At 53.1% G+C, this 11308-nt stretch overlaps 1 protein-coding gene across 5 annotated transcripts in view; it reads left to right on the top strand.

The window, feature by feature from the left end:
* Nucleotides 1-11308, top strand: part of PCDH1 (protocadherin 1) — a 225324-nt gene that overhangs the window by 69887 nt on the left and 144129 nt on the right. The gene's annotated exons all lie outside the window — the stretch shown is intronic.

Raw genomic sequence — 11308 nt, 5'->3', positions numbered from 1 at the left:
TGAACCTGCCTTGTCACCCATGATGCATATATTATTGTCAGTGTGTCTGAGATTTCTCCAGAAACTTCCTCGAGCACTCTGGAATAAGACCCTGTTTATTTAAATTCATTGTAATTTGTCAGGAGCTTGTTGATGCATGTTTTACTTAACATAACCTAGAGCCCTTCCTCTTTGTTTGGATTAATTTTGTTTGTCTGGTCCCAGTTTTTTCTTGTCATGAAGACTGAGGAAAAACAGTCATGAGCAGCTTTGTCTTCTTTGTGTCTAGCTAAATATTATAACAAGGGGTGATCCATCACATCAGGTGTTTAAATGAAAATTAGATGTCTCTTCCTAAAATACACCTTCTAGTTCAACCACAAGTTCCTCCTCTAACACTTATTCATGTGGAGTCCACTTCTAGTGTCCCTGTGCTCTAAGCACAAAAAATTGGATGAGTTTAAGCAGCAGAAAAGAGTAAGCCAAACCATCCCTCAGTTCCTTCTTACCACTCATGGCTGTGAGAATTCCTGGAAATATTCTCTTCTCAGCTTACCGCATGACTAATATTTTATACTAGTGAACTGCCTGTCAAGAATAACAGATGAATTTCAAATAATGCCAATGCTTGTAGTAGCCTCACAGTAGTCAGGTAACTGTCTTCTCACAGTAACTAGGAGCCTGGCTCCCACTTTTCCTCAGTTGGCCCCTCCCCCTGCCCTCCCCGCTGCGCCAGGCTCCCAGCACCCTTAAAGAGCATTGCGGACCGACAAACAGACAGACAGACGTGCAGACAGATTTACTAAGCCCTTTATATATAGATGTTTTATATATATATATATATATATATATATATATATATATATATATAGTTATATTTGTAACCCTGGTTGCGACACTACACACACCCTCACCTGAATAGTAGGATCCTGGGGTACCCGGTAGCCAATAGCCCTTCCCAGCCCCTCTGGGAAGCTGCTGCAGTGCCCCCGAGTGGAGAGCCTCCCCTTACAATCAAGCACCCTCGCAGACAATTCTCAAACTTATTTACAAGATTTAATTATTTACAACATAATAAATAATGACTAAATAAGCACATGGATATACCAACTAATAAACCCTCAAGAACTTATTTACACAGTCTCTCACTTGCACACGGTGTACTAGGGATCCTGTGTGCACTGCCCCTGGCAGGGTATCTGAGGGAGTGGGACTGTCTGTGTCCCTGCACGTGGTCTGTGGACGCTTCCTGGCGCTGGTGTCTGTCTCCGTGCTCCTGGGGTCCCTGAGCAGCAAGCAGCGGCTCCTCTGCAGTTCCTGCAAGACTGCCTTCCCCTGCCTTTGCCCCCCTTCCCTGGTTCTGCTGTGAGCAGTGTCTGGGCTGCAGGCTATAGCAACCCTCCTGCCCCACACAGCCTCACAGCCCCAGCAAACGCAGCCCCTCCCTGGGCTTGGCCTGCCCCTGGGGCCCCTCACTCCTCAGGGAAACTAGGGCAGACTCTGGCAGTCCCCCCCTGGCTCTGCTGTGCTCACCCAGCCACACTGGCTGTAGTCAGGTCTCTCCAGGCTTGGATTCTCCACACAAGCAGTCTTGCAGCCTCCCCGCTGAAGAAGAACTGGATACTGTATCACACTGGATACCACAGCTTCTCTGCTGCTGCTCCTGCAGGGCTCTCTCAGGGGCTCTCAGAGGGATCACTGTGCTGAGACTCTGAATCCGGTCTCCAGCCTGTCCCTCAGCCCTTCTCTCTCTCTTGTCCCCCGCCCCCGCAGGAAAAACTGCTCCCCCTTTTATCGAAGCCTCTCAGCCAATCCCAGCTCAGAGCCCTTCCCAGGCTTTTGCTAAGGGCTCTATTTCAAAACTTTGCTGGGGTTACATCACCCCTCCCACTTCCAACAGGGCTGCTTCCAAAACAGCTTCACTTGCCCTCAGAGCCTACAGTGTCCCCTCTGGCACAAACTCTGTCTCTCTGCCAGGCAGCCCTTCCCATTCTGTTCAGGTAGGTCCATTTTTTAAAGGTTGCTACATATTGATAACATTATACAGTTATACTGGTGTGCCTAACTCTATACACACACACACACACGTCTAATTAGACACATCACTATAACCATATGTAACCCAGGTACACCCAAGGGTGTGCCCTATCTTCAGTCAGATGAGATGGGTAGGCAGTAGCAGGTGCTGTTGTGAGAGGGATGCCGGAATTTAGGGCAAACCCCTCTTTCTTCTATAGAGTTAGCCCAGGCCAAAATTCTTGACTATATACAATGTATTGAATTGTAAACATTTATATATAACACTCCTTAAAATGGATACAGGTACAGAAATAGATAAAAATATACATATAAAGGTCCATTAGAACAAGGAAGTCTTCCCCAAGGAGGACATTCAGGTAAGTACCTGTGCCCCAGGCCCAGAGGAGGAGTAGATCCCGGGACAGTCAACTTGGCACGTCTATACCACAAGTGGGTTAACCAATAAAGACACCCTGACAGAGGGTGTTAATATAGAATTAACATACCCAACTGTATATAACACATTCATGACTATAACCAAACCAACAATAGCGATAGATACAAAATATGAAGGGTAACTGTACCAGATATTAGGCGCACTTTATCTGGGTTCCAACTAGCTTGGTCCCTCAAGTGGGCTAGGGTCTTCTCCTCCTATGCACCTTTGGGTGTCCCACAGGAACCTCCCCAGTGTGTATTTGGGGTAACCTCCCCTCCTACCCTGGGGAACAGAGAGGGGGGGTATGGGGCCTTCCCCCCACCAACTCCTCTCAAGGTCCCTTGCCCGGGAGTACCTCCCTTGTGGGACCTGAGTTCTCAGTAACTCACGGTCCTTCCACAGGGGTCAGTGATCTGGCCTCTGGGTCTCCTGCACTGTCTCAGGCCTCCTGGAGCCATCAGCTTTGAGCTGGGGGGCCCTTCCCTTCAGGCCCTGTGCACCCAGAGAGCTCCTATGGGAGTCGAGCCCTCACTGGCTTTGGTTCCCCAGCCTCACACCGGGGGGGTTTCCCCTTCCTGGGCCCTGCTTTGGGCACTGGGGCTCTTTTACTTTAATGCTGAGCCACACTGCGGTGCTCCGGCTACTTGGTGTAGAGCCAGGGCTAACTTGAGCAGCCTTGAGCTGCTCTCGAGGTTGACTCTCTGTGCGCTAACCTGCACACTGTGTGGGGCCCAAGCAGCCTCAGCCTGCTCCCAGGGCCGGCTCTCCATGCGCCAATCCATGCACTGCCCCACCTGGCTGCTTGCTGGGTTCACAGGCTCAAGCCACCTCGAGTGGCTTCCAGAGCCTGAGCACCATGTGCTGATCTGTGTACCACCGAGGCTCAGGCAGGGTCCCGATGATAGTTTTCTCTGGAGTTCCTCTCTCTTCGCTGTCCCTCGTCGCATCTGCCTCATGTCACACCACTCCTTTTATTCCCTCAGGGGGCTTCATCCCCTGAAGTTCAGTGGATCTGCAGTTTTCAGGTCCTAATTAGGTCTGGGCACTCCTCACCCTATCCCAAGGGGTAGTGCCAGCTCCTCCCAACTCTTCCCCAATTGATAGATGGACTCCACCAATTGGAATTAAGAATTCTCAGTCCGGAACATGGTGGGGGCTCAAGCAGGTAAATCCACCACATGTATAATTAGCATAGTCAATTAGGGTTTCTTCATTTTTTTTTCTTTTGTTCTTTGACTGCATATATATACATATACTTTTATTAATGTTAGGAATTTCTCCAGGACATTGGCTGTAGTAAAGTCTATGGAATTCAACTCGCCTCTCCAGGGGTGAATGACGGGCACTCACGAGTGTCATATCCCTCAGAGATGCTCAGTGATCCACTCCGTATCCAAGAAGATATATATGATTAAAAAAGGCTCATTTAAAACTTTTTCTCCTGGAGTGCTCAGTGAGAGTGTTCTCAGACCCCAAATAAAACGGCCAATGAGGACTAATGAGTCTTCCTCTATCAGTGTTTTTGTGAGCTAACCCTGAGCTTCCAGGCTCATACTTCAAAGAAACCTTCATCTACAAGCAAAGCAGCTCACTCACCCTTTATCCAGTTGTCTGAAAGGGGTAGAAAAGAGCCCTTTGTTTTAATAGTGTTTCCCAGGTTGCTACCCCTACAGCTTCAAAAGAGGAAACAGGTCTCTTCAGACTATTAAGTCAATGGGGAGTTCCAATCTGAATGAAGGCTTCTGACAAACTGATAAAACTAGGTCTCCAGGCATATCAGGCAATGGTTTTCATTTTATCTGACCTCTCAGTACTGAAATCAGGGTGTATGACACCAATGGCACTGACACACTTGATTCTGGTGCTAACTATTTCAGTACAGATGCTTTTGCCGCCAACTTTCTTGGCATTGAAGTTATTTTCAAAACTAATAGATGTTATAGTGACTTCACAGTTTATGTCATCATTACTTCAGCTGCAAGGGTTATTGCACAATACCAGCTACCAGTACAGTTATGGTATTAATCAGCTCTGCTGGTTGGAGAGGCCCAAGATCTCTTTTGGACTCTTGTTAGGATATCCCTACCATTACAGGAGATGTATTCTTTTTTCCTTTTCTTCTGAGCACTAGGAAAGTATCTCTCACCTGTATCCTTGTTCCTATTTGTATCCCTCTTGCTGATTTGACAAATGATCTATGACTTATCAATAGAGGCATAGATATGTGGGATCAGAAGAGGAATATTTATGTTGTTATCCAATGACCGCTAAGTACTGTATTGTGCAATTTTGGGCCTACTTGTACTGTTGGCAGTTTAAACTGATGAGGAAGCCTCCTTCAATAGTCCTCTTAGATCTCCTTTCAGAAAATTTTTAGAGTTGCTCAAAATACAGTTGTGCACAAGAAGTCAAGCAAAGTCTTGGACTGTGCTGGGGATAACTTTTTGACATGGACAGTAGATAGGCCAACTAGGGAAGAAGCTTTTCTTGACTTGCTGTTCATAAACAGGGAGGAATTGGTTGAGAATGTGAGGGTGGAAGGTACTTTGGGTGACAGTTCAAGAACCTACACATGCACTTGATCCAAGATTAGTTTACTTGCAAGTAAACTACTTGTGAGAAAATGCTCCCAGGCAGGCATCAACACATGTATGGATTTGGCTGCTGATTTGCTGTTCTTAGCACCAAACTGGTACCACTTCCTGCAACCCTACAATGGGCTCCTGCTGCCACTCAGGGGAGCTCCAGGTCCTGAATGCAGCTGCCAGCAGCCATCAGACCTCTTAAAAAGGAGCCCTGATCTCTGATCCCTACCCAGGAGCAGTGTGCACAGTGCAGAGACAGCACACAACAGCTCTCCTCACCACTTCTGCCTTCCTGTGCTATGGCTGCTCCAGCCCCTGCCCCTGCCATTGACGGCGAGTGCCATGGGCTCCTGCTGGCCACCGTGCTGGCCCTGCTGGGCCTATGGCCATTTGGGTCAGCTCCCCCATGTGTAGCGACCACCTGCCCACTTGCAGTGCGCTGTCCCAGGGCCATTGCTGCCACGCAGCTGCTGCCTGGACACCACCCAGCTGGAGGTTCACTCTGTGGTTCTGCAGGCCATTGTGGACCACTGTGGTGCCTTTGCATATGTGAGTGCCATCTAGGCAGGCAGTGCCCACAAAGTCCACATATTCCGTAACTCTGCCCTGCCAAGCCTGGTGCAGAGCAGCCGCTTCATGGCAGGGGTGCCAGATCTGCACCTGGGTGCTGTGGTGGTCCCACCCCTCCTCATTGGGTTCTCTGCCTACCTGCTTCTGTCCTGGATAATGTGACCCTACACTGGCCAGGTGGACCCCTGTCAGGCCCACGTCAACCATTGCCTGGGCCGGACCTGTACCCTGGGGTACACCCTTACCACTCTCCTCAAGTTCACCAAGGACAGCCTCCCTCATGTCATTGTTGCAGCCTGCATGCTGCATAACATCTGCGAGGCCTGGGGAGAGCTGTTCTGCAAGGCCTGGGCAGAGGATGTGTGGTGAGCGGAGTCCACCTGGCAAAAGGAATACCACCTGTGTGGCAGCAACAGTGGCAGCCCACTCCAGCTGAGGCCCAAGCCCAGTTGCACACCCACCACCTGGGGTCAGGGCATCAGGTATGAGGAGCGCTGGATGACCAACTCCTCCTCTTGCACTTCCAACTGTACCTTGCCTGGACCACCACCCATGGGCACCCCCACCCCCCAATCCAGCACCACATTGTAGATGTCACAATATCAAGGTTTTTTCTCCCTCACATCAAACAAAGCCCCCCTCCCTCTCTTGCCCCCCCACCACAACAGAGCCCATCCACCACCTACCCCAGCCACCAACAATAACCCTCTTCCCTGTGCAAACTGTTTACACAGTGCTTTGTGTACTGTCCTAGGGTCAGGGGCTGTGGGGCCAAGGAGGCAGAGCCCAGGGACAGGTGGCCAGCACCCTGGCCTCTGGCTGTTCCCTGGTGGGTACATATGCCATGGTGAGCCCAGCTGGCAGGGGCTTGCTCAGGGGTGAAGACGGCCGGTGGTCCCCTGGTGTGGGCGGCTCCTCCTCCAAGAGCTGGTGTCCGGGCTCAGCAGGGCATACAGTCCTGGCCTTGCTACAGGCAGCTCTGGCTCTGCAGCTGCATGGAGCCAGGGCAAGAGGTGAGCCTGGGCCCAAGCTGGTGGGGAAGGATGGGGGGCAGGCTGGGTGGCTGGAGACCTGGGGTGGGGGCCAGGGCAGGGGCTCCTGCCAGCTGGAGGCAATGCAGGACCATGGGGGGGGCCTGCTGCTGGGTGGCAGGTGGCTGCCAAGTGGCAGGTGGGGCTAGGGTTGGGGGCTGGGCAGTGGGCAGCATGAAGGAGACAGCCAGGGCCAGAATGGTCCAGCCCCCAGCGGTCATCATCCATGGCCTGCACGTCTCTGTATTTCCATAGAGCCTCCACCCACTTGTGCTCCATGGTCAGGAGCTGCACCTGAAACTCTTTATCTCTACAGCCCTGCGCTTCCTTGAGCTGATCCCACACATCCTCATGTGCCATGTCCTCCGCCCACCAGGCCCATGCATCCTCCAGCTCATCCTCTGATGATGTCACCAGTTGGTTCAGGAGGATGGTGCAGTTCTGGGTCTGCCTCTAGCAGAGCTGGCACATCTGCAGGGCCCCACCTGTGGGTGGCAGTGACCCTGATCCAGCATCCCAGATACCAACTGTGGCCCCTCTGCAGTGTGCAGCTGCAGGACCTGTAGAGCCATGAGAAAAAAAGCTTTGTGAGAGATTGCAATATTTCTGAGTTAAGATGCTCTGTACCAGGGGCCATGCACTGCCTGGCTGCAGATCAGGGGTCAGGCATGCATGGGTGCCCAGGGACCATGCTAAGTCAGTCAGTCAGTCAGTCAGTCAGTCAGGGAGGGACAGGCCCAGGTGGCCACTGGCCAAGCCCCCCATTCCTGCTTGCTCCCCAGAGGCAGGTGGGCCACTGGGTGCTGGGTTGCTGGGCCTCTCCAGGGAGGCACCCTGGGTCTAGTCCCCCTCCCCCCCCACACCAGCACTGTGCCCCAAGCGTGCCTCTGCTGTGCATGTCATGGGCACTGCATGAGGAGCTGTTTGTGTGGACCAAGAGGTTCCCGACCCACTACATTCTGCTGCTGCTGATTACCATGATGCCCCGGGTGCACCTGCAGATCTGGCACAGGAGCCTAAGTTTTGATGGTGCAGGGGGCAAGCCTGGGCTGCTCTGCAACCTCCACTGCTGGTTGAAGGGGTACCTGTGTCTACGCTACATGTTCTAGCTGCAGGTGCACAGGCTGCTCAGTAAAGTTTTGCACTATATTCTACATCCTTGCATGCTCTGGGGCAGGGACCCCATCCCTTACCATGTGGCCGGAGATGGCGTGGCAGGTGGCTCCACTCTATCTCAGGTGGTGGTGACAGTGTGCTGCTCTGGATGGTGTCCTCTGACGGTGGGGTGTGGCATGTAGGTGCCAGGCTGGGGGCCCACTGGCACTGCTGGTGGCTGGCGATGACATGGCTGTCTGCATCTTGCAGCTGGGGCTGGGGCTGTGGAGCTGTCACGGCAGGTGCTGGCCCAGGCTCCCTGAGCTGCTGATGGAGGCTGCAGCTGGGGATCTCAGCAGGATGGGCTGCTGTAGGCTCGAGTGGCCCTCCCCCATGACATGTCACCCTGGGTGCCAGGTTGAGGTGGGGGCTCGGGCAGGCCACCTGTGCTGCTGGACACAGCACGGCTGTGGCCTGGGTCCAGGGGCACAAGGATTGCTGTCAGTTGCCACATAAAGGGCACGGACTTGCAAGCACTCCCTGACCAACAATTGTGGTCAGTGATGGTGACTCACTGTGCCCACAAAGCCTTGACTTTTAAGTGGCACTGCCATGCTGACTGGTCATGCCCATGCTCCTGCATCTAGCCTGACAGCTCCTTATAGACATGGTCGTTGGAGTGCCTGCCCTGTGCAAACTGTTGCTGCACCTGAACCTCGCCCCACAGTGCCATGAGGTTGCCAGTCTCCTCCTGTGACCAGTTGGGGCCTCGAGTGGCGGACAGCATAGTTTCATAGTTTCATAGCTGGTAGGGTCGGAAGGGACCTGAGGAGATCATCTAGTCTGACCCCCTGCTGTGGCAGGAAAGAGTACTGGGTTCAAACGACCCCGGCCAGATGTTCATCCAGCCTCCTTTTAAAGACCCCCAGGGTAGGAGCCAGCACCACTTCTTTTGGAAGTTGGTTCCAGGTCCTAGCCACCCTGACAGTGAAATAGTGCTTCCTAATGTCTAGCCTGAAACTACCCTCTGCTAACTTGTGTCCGTTGTTTCTTGTAACTCCCGGGATTGCTCGGGGGAACAGGGACTCTCCCAATGCCTGCTGGTCCCCCTTGACTAGTTTGTAGACTGCCACCAGATCCCCTCTCAGCCTTCTCTTTTGGAGGCTGAACAGGTTCAGGTCCCTCAGCCTCTCCTCGTAGGGCCTGACCTGCTGACCCCTGATCATGCGGGTGGCCCTCCTTTGGACCCTCTCAATGCTGTCCACATCCCTCCTGAAGTGCGGCACCCAGAACTGGACGCAGTACTCCAGCTGCGGCCTGACCAGTGTCATGTAGAGGGGGCGGATCACCTCCTTGGACCTGCTTGAGATGCATCTGTGGATGCACAACAAGGTATGGTTGGCCTTCCTGACCACATCCCCACACTGTCGGCCCATGTTCATTGTGGCATCACTGATGACTCCAAGATCCTTTTCTGTCTCGACACTGACAAGAAGGGAGTTCCCCAGCCTGTAGGTGTGCCGCTGGTTCTTCCTCCCCAGGTGCATTACCTTGCACTTGTCAGTGTTGAACCACATCCTGTTCTCTTCAGCCCACCCCTGTAACCTGTCTAGATCCACTTGTAGCCTGTTCCTTCCTACTAGTGTACCCACTTTCCCCCACATCTTTGTATCATCTGCGAACTTGAACAGGGTGCTTTCTACCCCCTCACCCAAGTCACTGATGAAGATGTTGAATAGTGCAGGCCCGAGGACCAAGCCCTGGGGAACCCCACTGCCCACATCCCTCCAAGTCGAATAAGACCCGTCCACCCTCTGGGTGTGGCCCTCCAGCCAGTTAGCGACCCATCTGACCGTGTAGGCATCGACACCATTGTCTCCTAGTTTCTTACTGAGAATGGGGTGAGAGACCATGTCGAAGGCCTTCCTGAAGTCCAGAAAGACTATATCCACTGTGACACCTGCATCCAAGAACTTGGTGACCTGGTCGTAGAAGGCCACCAGGTTGGTTTGACAAGACCTGCCCCTAATGAACCCATGCTGGTTGCCCCTGAGCATAACCTCCCCTGCTTGCCCTTCCTGGACATGTGCCAGGATAATTCTTTCAAAAAGCTTTCCCAGGACCAAGGTAAGACTCATGGGCCTATAGTTTCCTGGGTCCTCCTTCCTCCCTTTTTTGAAGATGGGGACCACATTGGCCCTTTTCCAGTCCTCCGGCACATCACCCAATCACCTTGAGTGCTCGTAGAGCTGTGCCAGAGGTCTTGCAATGACCCCTGCTAGTTCCTTCAGCACTCTGGGCTGGAGATCATCAGGACCTGCGGATTTAAATACATTTGTCCCTCCAGAAGTTCCCTGACAAGGTCCTCATTAACCCTAGGCCTGGGTGTGTCACCCACAGGGCCCTCGGGGAGGCCATTGGAGGAGATATCCGGGTCCCTCCTCAGAAATACAGAGGCAAAGAAATTGTTGAATATGTCAGCTTTAACGTCTGGTGAGATGACCAGATTTCCTAGCATGTCCTGCAGAGGCCCCACATTACTTGGCACCTTCTTTTGCCCCCCTATGTATTCGAAAAAGGACTTCTTGTTGTCCTTGATCTGGGTCACTAGTCCCAGCTCCATTTCTGCCTTGGCCTTCCTGACCGCCCCCCTACATTCCCGAGCTACCAAGGTATGGTCCTCTCTTGTGATGGCCCCTCCCTTCCAACGGGTGTACGCCTCCTTTTTTGTTTGGAGACGTTCCCGGATGCTTTTGGTGAGCCATGGGGACCTTTGCGCCCTCTTGCCCCCTTTGATTTGTGTAGGGATTACTTCCCTTTGAGCTTGGAGGATCGTCTCCTTAAGGAGCGATGACTCCTCCTGGATACTCAACTCCCTCCAGTTCTGGGACCTCAGTGTTTGCCACACTAGTCTTCTCACCTCATTAAAGTCCACCCTCCTGAAATCGAGGGCTGCTGCCTTGCTGGAGGCTTTCACCACCTTGCACTGGGTGGTGAATTCCAGCAGACGATGATCGCTATCGCCTAGGTTGTCGAGCACCCACAGACCCCATACCAGGTCGTCGCCTGTGGCCAGGACCAAATCCAACAAGGTGTCTCCCCTGGTGGGGCTGTGTACCTCCTGGGTTAGATGGAGGCCCTGTATGTCAGTTAAGAACATGCGTGAGCGGTCAGACCTGGCTGTCTGCTCCTCCCAGCAGATGTCTGGCAAGTTTAGGTCACCCATGACGACCACATCCTTGGACCTAACTATCACTGTGAGCTGACACCATAGGGGCATGACGCATGATGCCATAGGGGCTCCCACACTGGCTCTACGGGACTCTGCACGGTTGTCCCTGTGATGCTGGGTCTGGGAAGCTGCCTGCAGTGCTCAGCACAAGGGCATAGCATGGCACTGGGAGCTGCACAGCAATGCATTGCTCCATAGCACCTGCAGGCTCTGGGCAGGCTGCTGGGGTGGGCTGTGGGCAGCTGGAGCTGGCCCCAATGGCCAGAAGCTGTCTGTAGCTGGGCCTGGGTGCTGACAGACCTGGCAGGAGCCAGCAGCACCCTGAAGGTCTGGATGGCACAAGCCAGGCAGCTGCGTA

This window comes from Alligator mississippiensis, chromosome 9 (assembly GCF_030867095.1).
Source record: "Alligator mississippiensis isolate rAllMis1 chromosome 9, rAllMis1, whole genome shotgun sequence".
NCBI classification, from domain to species: Eukaryota; Metazoa; Chordata; order Crocodylia; family Alligatoridae; genus Alligator; species Alligator mississippiensis.
Note: the sequence above shows the minus strand (reverse complement) of the source record. Positions and strands in the feature narration are given on the sequence as shown.